Source organism: Kryptolebias marmoratus, linkage group LG5 (genome assembly GCF_001649575.2).
Source record: "Kryptolebias marmoratus isolate JLee-2015 linkage group LG5, ASM164957v2, whole genome shotgun sequence".
NCBI classification, from domain to species: domain Eukaryota; kingdom Metazoa; phylum Chordata; class Actinopteri; order Cyprinodontiformes; family Rivulidae; genus Kryptolebias; species Kryptolebias marmoratus.
This window is the reverse complement of record NC_051434.1, coordinates 19569835-19582179: the sequence shown is the minus strand read 5'-3', so window position 1 is coordinate 19582179 and position 12345 is coordinate 19569835. Positions and strand designations below refer to the sequence as shown.

The window sequence follows — 12345 nt, the reverse complement described above, 5'->3', positions numbered from 1 at the left end:
GGTCGCATGGGGTGCAGCAGGGGGTTCGGGGGTGGGGGATGGGGAAACGAGAGGGGGTAGCACAGAAGCATGAGTGAAAGATGAAAAAGCAGCTCGCGTTGGTCCCACTAAAACCGGGTTCTGGCTTCTGTTTCATCTGCTGTAATTAATGCTACCTCCCCTTTCAAGTGCTGTCACTACAGAAACCAAAGACCCAGTTTCATCGAGATGTCTCTGCAGAGTTCAGCAAACCCTTGTTCAGCCTAAAGCTGTGGATTTTAATAATAATCCCACAAATGGAAGGCTATTCAAACAGCTGAATTCCTATGTTTTAAAAGATAATTACCTGCTATCCATTTGAAGGTAATAAAGAAAACGAGCAATCCTTAAAGGAATGCACATTGCATGCCACCTTTCACGCCAGAATATTCACCTAAAATCATATTTTGCTAAGGAATGATGGAGTTGGACCTGTTTTGGTCAAACCTTGAAAATGTGTGCAATATCATGCAATTTCACGAGATGTCACGCTCGGTGTGAGTTGGGAGTGACACTCAGTGGTACCGCATCAGATTTCAGGTCAGTATCTGTACAATTGACTGAGTTAAAGCCATTTTTGTATCGGCTAATGACAACGTGTTGCTGCAGGCACCTTCAATTGGGTTGACTCTAAAAGTTAATCAGCTGCAGATGTACATTTAATTGTGATTTGTTTGGAAGTTTCAGCAAAATCTGTCTACTGGTTTGTGAGATATTTTGCTAACAGATAAAAAGGGTTGACTCCAACAGTTGATGCTAAAGTTGAAAGCAAGGATCACACTTGCTCTTGGAGCATATGATGTGAATGACTCTCAGCTACTACCACACCAAAGTTTAGTTTAATACCTGTAAACTGACTGAATCATAGTCATCTTTTTGTTTTTAGGGTCAGTTGATTGTGGCAGCAATCTTGAATGAAGTTGACTCCAAAAGTTAATCAGATTGTAGACGTACATCCAATGATTACCCTTTACAAGTTTTATAAAAATTTGCTAAGGGGTTCATGAGATATTTTACCAACAGACAAACTAAAACACATATGGGCAAAAACATTATCACCTCCGGCAGCAGGCAATAATAAAAACCTGACCCGGTATGTGTCTTTGAACACTGGAACTTATACTAATATTGTCATATTGGGTCCTAGTGAACGCACCCACATGCAAGAACACAACCAGTTGAGCGAATCACAATAATAAAGTTTATTAAATAAAGAGAAGTGGTGGGAGATCTGGATACGGGGTTGGAACTGCAAGGTCATCAACTGTTAAATGAGAGGACAGATGTGAATAGCAGTCGGTGGCAGATGGATCATACAGAGATAGTCGGTGAATCTTACTTGGGTAAAGGGGTGAAATGGGTTTGATTGTTGCCTGAGGTTGCGACGGAAGACTGAGGTCCAGAGCTCGCTAATCCGGCGAGCGGTGCACGTTGGAGGACGGACAGGTAAGAGCGGCTGTAGCGGACGGCTGGCAAACGGAGAGCTCGATTCATCCAGGGGCGAGGGTACTGGCTTCCAACAGGTACTACCTGAGGCGTCAGAGGGGGTAACGGTTCCTCGGGAGGCTGACCGGAGCGGAGATCACTCGGAGACTTGTATCCACAGGCTACACGCTGGGAGACGGCAGAAAACCTGACGAGAGGGAAACACATCGGGAGATCACTCAGGTGAATAACTCAGAGGGTCTAGCTCAGAGAAAGTTTACCATTCTAGGTTAACACTCAGGCACCGGAGTGTTTGCCAGCCGCAGCATAAATACTCCACTTCAGCCCTCTTCAAATTAGCCACAGGTGCGTCAACAGGGTCTGCCACCGCATGTTCCAGGGGCTCAGCCCATCGAGGACCTCTGCTGGATGGTGAGGAAACAGCAGGCAACAAAACAAAACCCAACCCCAAGATTACAAAAAAAAACAAAACAAAAACACTGATCCCAACAGTACTCCCCCCTCAACGGTTGCCACCCGGCAACCGCGAAGAGGAAGCCCGGGACGAAACAAAATCTCTTATCAGAGTGGAATCCAAAATAAAGGAGCGGGGGACCCAGGAACGCTCCTCCGGACCGTAGCCCTCCCAGTCGACGAGGTACTGGTAGCCCCGACCTCGCCGACGGGAGGCCACGATCCGACGGACGGAGTAGGCTGGATGACCATCAATAATCCGGGTGGGAGGAGGGGGTTCGGTCGGAGGGCACAACTCACTGGTCAGGACAGGTTTCAGCTGTGAAACATGGAAGGTTGAGTGTATACGAAGGGATGAGGGAAGACGGAGACGCACTGCTGCTGGATTGATTATGGACAGGATTTCAAAAGGTCCAATGAATTTAGGTGCCAATTTCTTAGCCATGGCCTTGAGAGGGATATCACGGGTGGAGAGCCATACCTTTTGCCCAACAGTATATGCTGGTGCAGCAGAGCGTCTACGATCAGCTACGCGTTTGTTTTGGGCCGCTGTGTTATGGAGGGCTGCGATGGTTTCTCTCCAAATCTTCTGGGAGCGACGGATCTGGTGTTGCACAGAGGTCACCGAAATGTCCTTCTCATCAGAGGGGAGGAGTGGTGGTTGATATCCTAGAGAGACTTCAAAAGGGGAAAAACCTGTCGCAGCAGACACGTGAGAGTTATGGGCGTATTCAACCCAGGGCAAAAATTGGACCCAGTCAACAGGATTGGAAGAAGTGAAACATCTGAGAGTTGCTTCCAGCTCCTGGTTCATTCGTTCAGTTTGTCCGTTAGTTTGGGGGTGATGGCCTGATGTGAGGGTTACCTTGGCTTCTAAAGCTGCACAAAACTCTCTCCACACTTGAGAGATAAACTGAGGACCTCGATCAGACAGGATCTCCTGGGGAATGCCATGAAGGCGAAAGACGTGTTTGATGAGGAGATGGGCGGTCTGAGAAGAAGTGGGTAACTTGCGGAGAGGAACTAGATGGCAGGCTTTCGAAAAACGGTCTATTACAGTAAGAATAGTAGTCATACCCTTGGAATTGGGTAGGCCTGTAACAAAATCCATGGCAATATGGGACCATGGGCGCTGGGGTGTAGGCAGTGGTTGGAGGAGTCCTGCCGGGGGCTGATGAGAAGACTTATTACGGGAGCAAACAGGACAGGCAAGTACAAACTCTTTGACATCTTTGTGTATAGATGGCCACCAAAACCTTCGATTTACGAGTGCAATAGTACGACTGATACCTGGATGGGCTGAGAATTTGGATGCATGGATCCACTGGAGAAACCGGGGCTTAATTGCTGCAGGAACAAACAATTTACCTGGTGGGCATGACTCGGGGGGAGGTTCAGACTGTTGTGACTGACGGATCAGGTCTTCGATCTCCCAAGTAACCCCTCCAACCGTGCAACTGGGAGGGAGGAGGGGAGCCGGACCGTCTTCAGCGTCGTCGGGGGTGTGTAACCTGGACAGCGCATCAGGCTTGATGTTCTTTGAGCCTGGTCGGTAAGAAATGGACAGATTAAAACGGGAAAAGAACAATGACCATCTGGACTGTCGGGGGTTGGATCTCTTGGCAGCTTGAAGGTATGACAGATTCTTGTGATCCGTCCAAACTAAGACGGGGTGCTCCGCCCCCTCTAACCAGTGTCGCCATTCCTCAAGAGCTAACTTGATGGCTAACAACTCTCTGTCTCCGACATCATAGTTGCGTTCAGGAGGGGTCAACCTGCGTGAGAAGAAGGCACAAGGGTGAGTCTTTCCATCCGTTTCTAACACCTGAGACAGCACTGCTCCAACTCCCGAGTCTGAGGCATCAACCTCTACTATGAACTGTCTCTTGAGGTCAGGCTGAACCAAAACAGGGGCTTTGGAGAACAGCGTTTTCAACTGCATGAAGGCAGACTCGGCTTGGGGAGTCCAAGTAAAGACTGACTTAGTGGAGGTGAGCGCCGTTAGTGGCGCAGCCGTCTGGCTGTAGTTGCGGATGAATCTACGGTAGAAATTAGCGAATCCAAGAAAGCGTTGAAGTTGCTTGCGGGTGTCTGGTCTGGGCCACTCGATAACAGCCTTGATCTTGTCCTCTGAAGGCCTTACCTGTCCGCCCTCAAGCACATAACCCAGGAATGTAACTGACGGACGGTGGAACTCGCACTTCTCTGCTTTTACAAATAGCCTGTTTTCTAGGAGACGCTGAAGAACTAGGCGAACATGTTTCTTATGTTCTTCTAGGGACTTGGAATAAATTAGAATGTCATCAAGATAGACGAAGACAAAATCATTAATGAAATCTCTCAGAACATCATTGACTAAAGCCTGGAAAAAGGCTGGCGCGTTTGACAAGCCAAATGGCATCACTAAATATTCATAGTGGCCTATGGGTGTTTTGAAGGCCGTCTTCCATTCGTCGCCTTCACGTATACGTAGCAGGTGGTAAGCATTTCGGAGATCCAACTTGGAAAAAATGACGGCGCCCTGAACGGGTTCAAAAGCTGAAGACAACAGGGGAAGGGGATACTTGTTTTTAATGGTTATCTGGTTTAGGCCTCTGTAGTCAATGCATGGCCTAAGCGAACCATCTTTCTTGCCTACAAAAAAGAAACCTGCAGCTAGTGGTGAGGAAGATGTCCGAATGATTCCTGCTGCTACAGAGTCGTTGATATATCTTTCCATTGCCTCACGTTCAGGTTTGGAGATGTTATAAAGTCGACTGTTAGGAAGTGGGGCCCCAGGCAACAAATCTATGGCGCAGTCATAAGGACGATGCGGAGGTAGTGTGAGTGCTTTATTTTTGCTAAAGACGGGAGCTAAATCATGGTAGTCATCAGGGACTGCGGAGAGGTCTGGGGAGTCCGTCACTTGAGGCTCTGTTGCCACAGGACTGGGGGGAACGGCAGCATGGAGGCAGGCTGAATGGCAGTGACTTGCCCAAGCCTCAATGTGGGATTCTGACCAGTTAATGTGTGGGTTGTGTTGGGTTAACCAGTTGAACCCGAGGACTACTGAGGAGCTTGCTGCTGGGAAAACATAAAATGAGATGTGTTCAGTGTGATTACCAGAGATGATTAAACGGACTGGTTTGGTTCTGTGAGTGATTCTGGGCAGAGCCTCTCCGTTGAGAGCTGAAACCCTGAGGGGAACGGCCAGTGGGTCAACTTCAATCCCCATCTGCTTAACCAGGTCAGAATCGATAAGATTCTGCTCGCATCCTGAGTCTATGAACACAGACAAAGGGAGAGATTGGTTATTATAAAACAATGTAGCTGGAATGAGTAGGCGAGATTTCTTTTCTTGATGTTGGTCCGGCAGACTCCTCACCCTTACTGTCGGACCTGCGGGTTTAACCGGAGGGGGCATTTTGCAATGAAATGGGTGGGATCGCCACAATACAAACAGAGACGTGAGATCATTCTTTTACGCCTTTCTTCGGGTGTCAATCGTGCGTGTCCCACCTGCATAGGCTCCGGATCTGCTGGGGCTGAGGGTCCAGGCTCAACTTGTGGGGCGGAAGGTGTCGCAGAGGTAAAGGTCTTCACTGAGTAGTTCCTTCGAAGTCTTTCTCGGGTTCTGGCTCGAATTCTGTTGTCCAATTTTATTGTGAGGTTAATAAACTCCTCCAAAGACTCTGGCTCATCTAGAGTTGATAATTCATCCTTGACTTGCTCACTCAAAGCATGAAAATATGCACTCTTTAAGGCAGCTGCATTCCAGTTTGTTGCTGCCGCTTTAATCCTAAAGTCAATAGCAAACTCAGAGACACTTCTTGACCCTTGCTTTAGGTTCCATAACTCACGAGAAACTGACGTCTTGTCAATTGATTGACAAAAAACCTGTTTTAATTCAGCCAGAAACTCAGGAAAGGAACAGCCAAAATCAGTGGGGGAAGGAAACCTTGCCTCAGCCCACTCCAGGGCTCTACCGGAAAGCAGTGAGAGAACATAGGCTATCTTAGCATTATCATGCGGAAAACTTTGCGGGGAATGGTTGAAAATTATTGAGCATTGGAGCAGGAAACCACGACACTTGTGAACCTCACCTGAAAATTTTTCTGGTGTAGGTGGATGTATCTCGGAAAATGTGGGCCGGGCTGGCGGAATGGAAGCGGCTGGCGGAGGTGGAGGACTCGGTTCCTGTGAAACAGGGTTCTGCAGAAAGTTTGAAATTTCAGAAAGTTGGCGGTTAGTCTCAGCCTGTCGGGTTCCCAATTCTCGAAGGGCAGCGTCGTGAGACTGAATGAGGGCATGTTGCTCGGACAACGCCCTCCTGATTGCGTCTGCCGGGGTAACTTGTTGGCCTGAGTGTTCTGTCATATTGGGTCCTAGTGAACGCACCCACATGCAAGAACACAACCAGTTGAGCGAATCACAATAATAAAGTTTATTAAATAAAGAGAAGTGGTGGGAGATCTGGATACGGGGTTGGAACTGCAAGGTCATCAACTGTTAAATGAGAGGACAGATGTGAATAGCAGTCGGTGGCAGATGGATCATACAGAGATAGTCGGTGAATCTTACTTGGGTAAAGGGGTGAAATGGGTTTGATTGTTGCCTGAGGTTGCGACGGAAGACTGAGGTCCAGAGCTCGCTAATCCGGCGAGCGGTGCACGTTGGAGGACGGACAGGTAAGAGCGGCTGTAGCGGACGGCTGGCAAACGGAGAGCTCGATTCATCCAGGGGCGAGGGTACTGGCTTCCAACAGGTACTACCTGAGGCGTCAGAGGGGGTAACGGTTCCTCGGGAGGCTGACCGGAGCGGAGATCACTCGGAGACTTGTATCCACAGGCTACACGCTGGGAGACGGCAGAAAACCTGACGAGAGGGAAACACATCGGGAGATCACTCAGGTGAATAACTCAGAGGGTCTAGCTCAGAGAAAGTTTACCATTCTAGGTTAACACTCAGGCACCGGAGTGTTTGCCAGCCGCAGCATAAATACTCCACTTCAGCCCTCTTCAAATTAGCCACAGGTGCGTCAACAGGGTCTGCCACCGCATGTTCCAGGGGCTCAGCCCATCGAGGACCTCTGCTGGATGGTGAGGAAACAGCAGGCAACAAAACAAAACCCAACCCCAAGATTACAAAAAAAAACAAAACAAAAACACTGATCCCAACAGTACTCCCCCCTCAACGGTTGCCACCCGGCAACCGCGAAGAGGAAGCCCGGGACGAAACAAAATCTCTTATCAGAGTGGAATCCAAAATAAAGGAGCGGGGGACCCAGGAACGCTCCTCCGGACCGTAGCCCTCCCAGTCGACGAGGTACTGGTAGCCCCGACCTCGCCGACGGGAGGCCACGATCCGACGGACGGAGTAGGCTGGATGACCATCAATAATCCGGGTGGGAGGAGGGGGTTCGGTCGGAGGGCACAACTCACTGGTCAGGACAGGTTTCAGCTGTGAAACATGGAAGGTTGAGTGTATACGAAGGGATGAGGGAAGACGGAGACGCACTGCTGCTGGATTGATTATGGACAGGATTTCAAAAGGTCCAATGAATTTAGGTGCCAATTTCTTAGCCATGGCCTTGAGAGGGATATCACGGGTGGAGAGCCATACCTTTTGCCCAACAGTATATGCTGGTGCAGCAGAGCGTCTACGATCAGCTACGCGTTTGTTTTGGGCCGCTGTGTTATGGAGGGCTGCGATGGTTTCTCTCCAAATCTTCTGGGAGCGACGGATCTGGTGTTGCACAGAGGTCACCGAAATGTCCTTCTCATCAGAGGGGAGGAGTGGTGGTTGATATCCTAGAGAGACTTCAAAAGGGGAAAAACCTGTCGCAGCAGACACGTGAGAGTTATGGGCGTATTCAACCCAGGGCAAAAATTGGACCCAGTCAACAGGATTGGAAGAAGTGAAACATCTGAGAGTTGCTTCCAGCTCCTGGTTCATTCGTTCAGTTTGTCCGTTAGTTTGGGGGTGATGGCCTGATGTGAGGGTTACCTTGGCTTCTAAAGCTGCACAAAACTCTCTCCACACTTGAGAGATAAACTGAGGACCTCGATCAGACAGGATCTCCTGGGGAATGCCATGAAGGCGAAAGACGTGTTTGATGAGGAGATGGGCGGTCTGAGAAGAAGTGGGTAACTTGCGGAGAGGAACTAGATGGCAGGCTTTCGAAAAACGGTCTATTACAGTAAGAATAGTAGTCATACCCTTGGAATTGGGTAGGCCTGTAACAAAATCCATGGCAATATGGGACCATGGGCGCTGGGGTGTAGGCAGTGGTTGGAGGAGTCCTGCCGGGGGCTGATGAGAAGACTTATTACGGGAGCAAACAGGACAGGCAAGTACAAACTCTTTGACATCTTTGTGTATAGATGGCCACCAAAACCTTCGATTTACGAGTGCAATAGTACGACTGATACCTGGATGGGCTGAGAATTTGGATGCATGGATCCACTGGAGAAACCGGGGCTTAATTGCTGCAGGAACAAACAATTTACCTGGTGGGCATGACTCGGGGGGAGGTTCAGACTGTTGTGACTGACGGATCAGGTCTTCGATCTCCCAAGTAACCCCTCCAACCGTGCAACTGGGAGGGAGGAGGGGAGCCGGACCGTCTTCAGCGTCGTCGGGGGTGTGTAACCTGGACAGCGCATCAGGCTTGATGTTCTTTGAGCCTGGTCGGTAAGAAATGGACAGATTAAAACGGGAAAAGAACAATGACCATCTGGACTGTCGGGGGTTGGATCTCTTGGCAGCTTGAAGGTATGACAGATTCTTGTGATCCGTCCAAACTAAGACGGGGTGCTCCGCCCCCTCTAACCAGTGTCGCCATTCCTCAAGAGCTAACTTGATGGCTAACAACTCTCTGTCTCCGACATCATAGTTGCGTTCAGGAGGGGTCAACCTGCGTGAGAAGAAGGCACAAGGGTGAGTCTTTCCATCCGTTTCTAACACCTGAGACAGCACTGCTCCAACTCCCGAGTCTGAGGCATCAACCTCTACTATGAACTGTCTCTTGAGGTCAGGCTGAACCAAAACAGGGGCTTTGGAGAACAGCGTTTTCAACTGCATGAAGGCAGACTCGGCTTGGGGAGTCCAAGTAAAGACTGACTTAGTGGAGGTGAGCGCCGTTAGTGGCGCAGCCGTCTGGCTGTAGTTGCGGATGAATCTACGGTAGAAATTAGCGAATCCAAGAAAGCGTTGAAGTTGCTTGCGGGTGTCTGGTCTGGGCCACTCGATAACAGCCTTGATCTTGTCCTCTGAAGGCCTTACCTGTCCGCCCTCAAGCACATAACCCAGGAATGTAACTGACGGACGGTGGAACTCGCACTTCTCTGCTTTTACAAATAGCCTGTTTTCTAGGAGACGCTGAAGAACTAGGCGAACATGTTTCTTATGTTCTTCTAGGGACTTGGAATAAATTAGAATGTCATCAAGATAGACGAAGACAAAATCATTAATGAAATCTCTCAGAACATCATTGACTAAAGCCTGGAAAAAGGCTGGCGCGTTTGACAAGCCAAATGGCATCACTAAATATTCATAGTGGCCTATGGGTGTTTTGAAGGCCGTCTTCCATTCGTCGCCTTCACGTATACGTAGCAGGTGGTAAGCATTTCGGAGATCCAACTTGGAAAAAATGACGGCGCCCTGAACGGGTTCAAAAGCTGAAGACAACAGGGGAAGGGGATACTTGTTTTTAATGGTTATCTGGTTTAGGCCTCTGTAGTCAATGCATGGCCTAAGCGAACCATCTTTCTTGCCTACAAAAAAGAAACCTGCAGCTAGTGGTGAGGAAGATGTCCGAATGATTCCTGCTGCTACAGAGTCGTTGATATATCTTTCCATTGCCTCACGTTCAGGTTTGGAGATGTTATAAAGTCGACTGTTAGGAAGTGGGGCCCCAGGCAACAAATCTATGGCGCAGTCATAAGGACGATGCGGAGGTAGTGTGAGTGCTTTATTTTTGCTAAAGACGGGAGCTAAATCATGGTAGTCATCAGGGACTGCGGAGAGGTCTGGGGAGTCCGTCACTTGAGGCTCTGTTGCCACAGGACTGGGGGGAACGGCAGCATGGAGGCAGGCTGAATGGCAGTGACTTGCCCAAGCCTCAATGTGGGATTCTGACCAGTTAATGTGTGGGTTGTGTTGGGTTAACCAGTTGAACCCGAGGACTACTGAGGAGCTTGCTGCTGGGAAAACATAAAATGAGATGTGTTCAGTGTGATTACCAGAGATGATTAAACGGACTGGTTTGGTTCTGTGAGTGATTCTGGGCAGAGCCTCTCCGTTGAGAGCTGAAACCCTGAGGGGAACGGCCAGTGGGTCAACTTCAATCCCCATCTGCTTAACCAGGTCAGAATCGATAAGATTCTGCTCGCATCCTGAGTCTATGAACACAGACAAAGGGAGAGATTGGTTATTATAAAACAATGTAGCTGGAATGAGTAGGCGAGATTTCTTTTCTTGATGTTGGTCCGGCAGACTCCTCACCCTTACTGTCGGACCTGCGGGTTTAACCGGAGGGGGCATTTTGCAATGAAATGGGTGGGATCGCCACAATACAAACAGAGACGTGAGATCATTCTTTTACGCCTTTCTTCGGGTGTCAATCGTGCGTGTCCCACCTGCATAGGCTCCGGATCTGCTGGGGCTGAGGGTCCAGGCTCAACTTGTGGGGCGGAAGGTGTCGCAGAGGTAAAGGTCTTCACTGAGTAGTTCCTTCGAAGTCTTTCTCGGGTTCTGGCTCGAATTCTGTTGTCCAATTTTATTGTGAGGTTAATAAACTCCTCCAAAGACTCTGGCTCATCTAGAGTTGATAATTCATCCTTGACTTGCTCACTCAAAGCATGAAAATATGCACTCTTTAAGGCAGCTGCATTCCAGTTTGTTGCTGCCGCTTTAATCCTAAAGTCAATAGCAAACTCAGAGACACTTCTTGACCCTTGCTTTAGGTTCCATAACTCACGAGAAACTGACGTCTTGTCAATTGATTGACAAAAAACCTGTTTTAATTCAGCCAGAAACTCAGGAAAGGAACAGCCAAAATCAGTGGGGGAAGGAAACCTTGCCTCAGCCCACTCCAGGGCTCTACCGGAAAGCAGTGAGAGAACATAGGCTATCTTAGCATTATCATGCGGAAAACTTTGCGGGGAATGGTTGAAAATTATTGAGCATTGGAGCAGGAAACCACGACACTTGTGAACCTCACCTGAAAATTTTTCTGGTGTAGGTGGATGTATCTCGGAAAATGTGGGCCGGGCTGGCGGAATGGAAGCGGCTGGCGGAGGTGGAGGACTCGGTTCCTGTGAAACAGGGTTCTGCAGAAAGTTTGAAATTTCAGAAAGTTGGCGGTTAGTCTCAGCCTGTCGGGTTCCCAATTCTCGAAGGGCAGCGTCGTGAGACTGAATGAGGGCATGTTGCTCGGACAACGCCCTCCTGATTGCGTCTGCCGGGGTAACTTGTTGGCCTGAGTGTTCTGTCATATTGGGTCCTAGTGAACGCACCCACATGCAAGAACACAACCAGTTGAGCGAATCACAATAATAAAGTTTATTAAATAAAGAGAAGTGGTGGGAGATCTGGATACGGGGTTGGAACTGCAAGGTCATCAACTGTTAAATGAGAGGACAGATGTGAATAGCAGTCGGTGGCAGATGGATCATGCAGAGATAGTCGGTGAATCTTACTTGGGTAAAGGGGTGAAATGGGTTTGATTGTTGCCTGAGGTTGCGACGGAAGACTGAGGTCCAGAGCTCGCTAATCCGGCGAGCGGTGCACGTTGGAGGACGGACAGGTAAGAGCGGCTGTAGCGGACGGCTGGCAAACGGAGAGCTCGATTCATCCAGGGGCGAGGGTACTGGCTTCCAACAGGTACTACCTGAGGCGTCAGAGGGGGTAACGGTTCCTCGGGAGGCTGACCGGAGCGGAGATCACTCGGAGACTTGTATCCACAGGCTACACGCTGGGAGACGGCAGAAAACCTGACGAGAGGGAAACACATCGGGAGATCACTCAGGTGAATAACTCAGAGGGTCTAGCTCAGAGAAAGTTTACCATTCTAGGTTAACACTCAGGCACCGGAGTGTTTGCCAGCCGCAGCATAAATACTCCACTTCAGCCCTCTTCAAATTAGCCACAGGTGCGTCAACAGGGTCTGCCACCGCATGTTCCAGGGGCTCAGCCCATCGAGGACCTCTGCTGGATGGTGAGGAAACAGCAGGCAACAAAACAAAACCCAACCCCAAGATTACAAAAAAAAAACAAAACAAAAACACTGATCCCAACAAATATACTAAAAATACGAATATAATAATATTTCTAAAGAAATACAAATGTGCAGCACAGTTTTTTTCTTAGATTTTAAACATACTTTAAATTCATTCACCTGAATGAGACAACAAAAAATAGCGATCCTTTATAAGGTGTACTATATTT

General features: G+C 48.9%; 2 long non-coding RNA genes across 2 annotated transcripts; both read right to left on the bottom strand.

Moving 5' to 3' along the window:
- Window positions 1-1155: 1155 nt before the first annotated feature.
- On the bottom strand, window positions 1156-2188 carry LOC112451070. Its single transcript, XR_003039816.2, has 3 exons — window positions 1725-2188; window positions 1358-1651; window positions 1156-1282 (listed from the first exon to the last, which is right to left on the bottom strand). It is a non-coding gene; the product is annotated as an uncharacterized LOC112451070 (long non-coding RNA).
- Window positions 2189-6245: 4057 nt separating this feature from the next.
- Window positions 6246-7308, bottom strand: LOC119617003. The gene is made up of 3 exons (XR_005233139.1): window positions 6845-7308; window positions 6478-6771; window positions 6246-6402 (listed from the first exon to the last, which is right to left on the bottom strand). It is a non-coding gene; the product is annotated as an uncharacterized LOC119617003 (long non-coding RNA).
- Between the last annotated feature and the right edge of the window lie 5037 nt (window positions 7309-12345).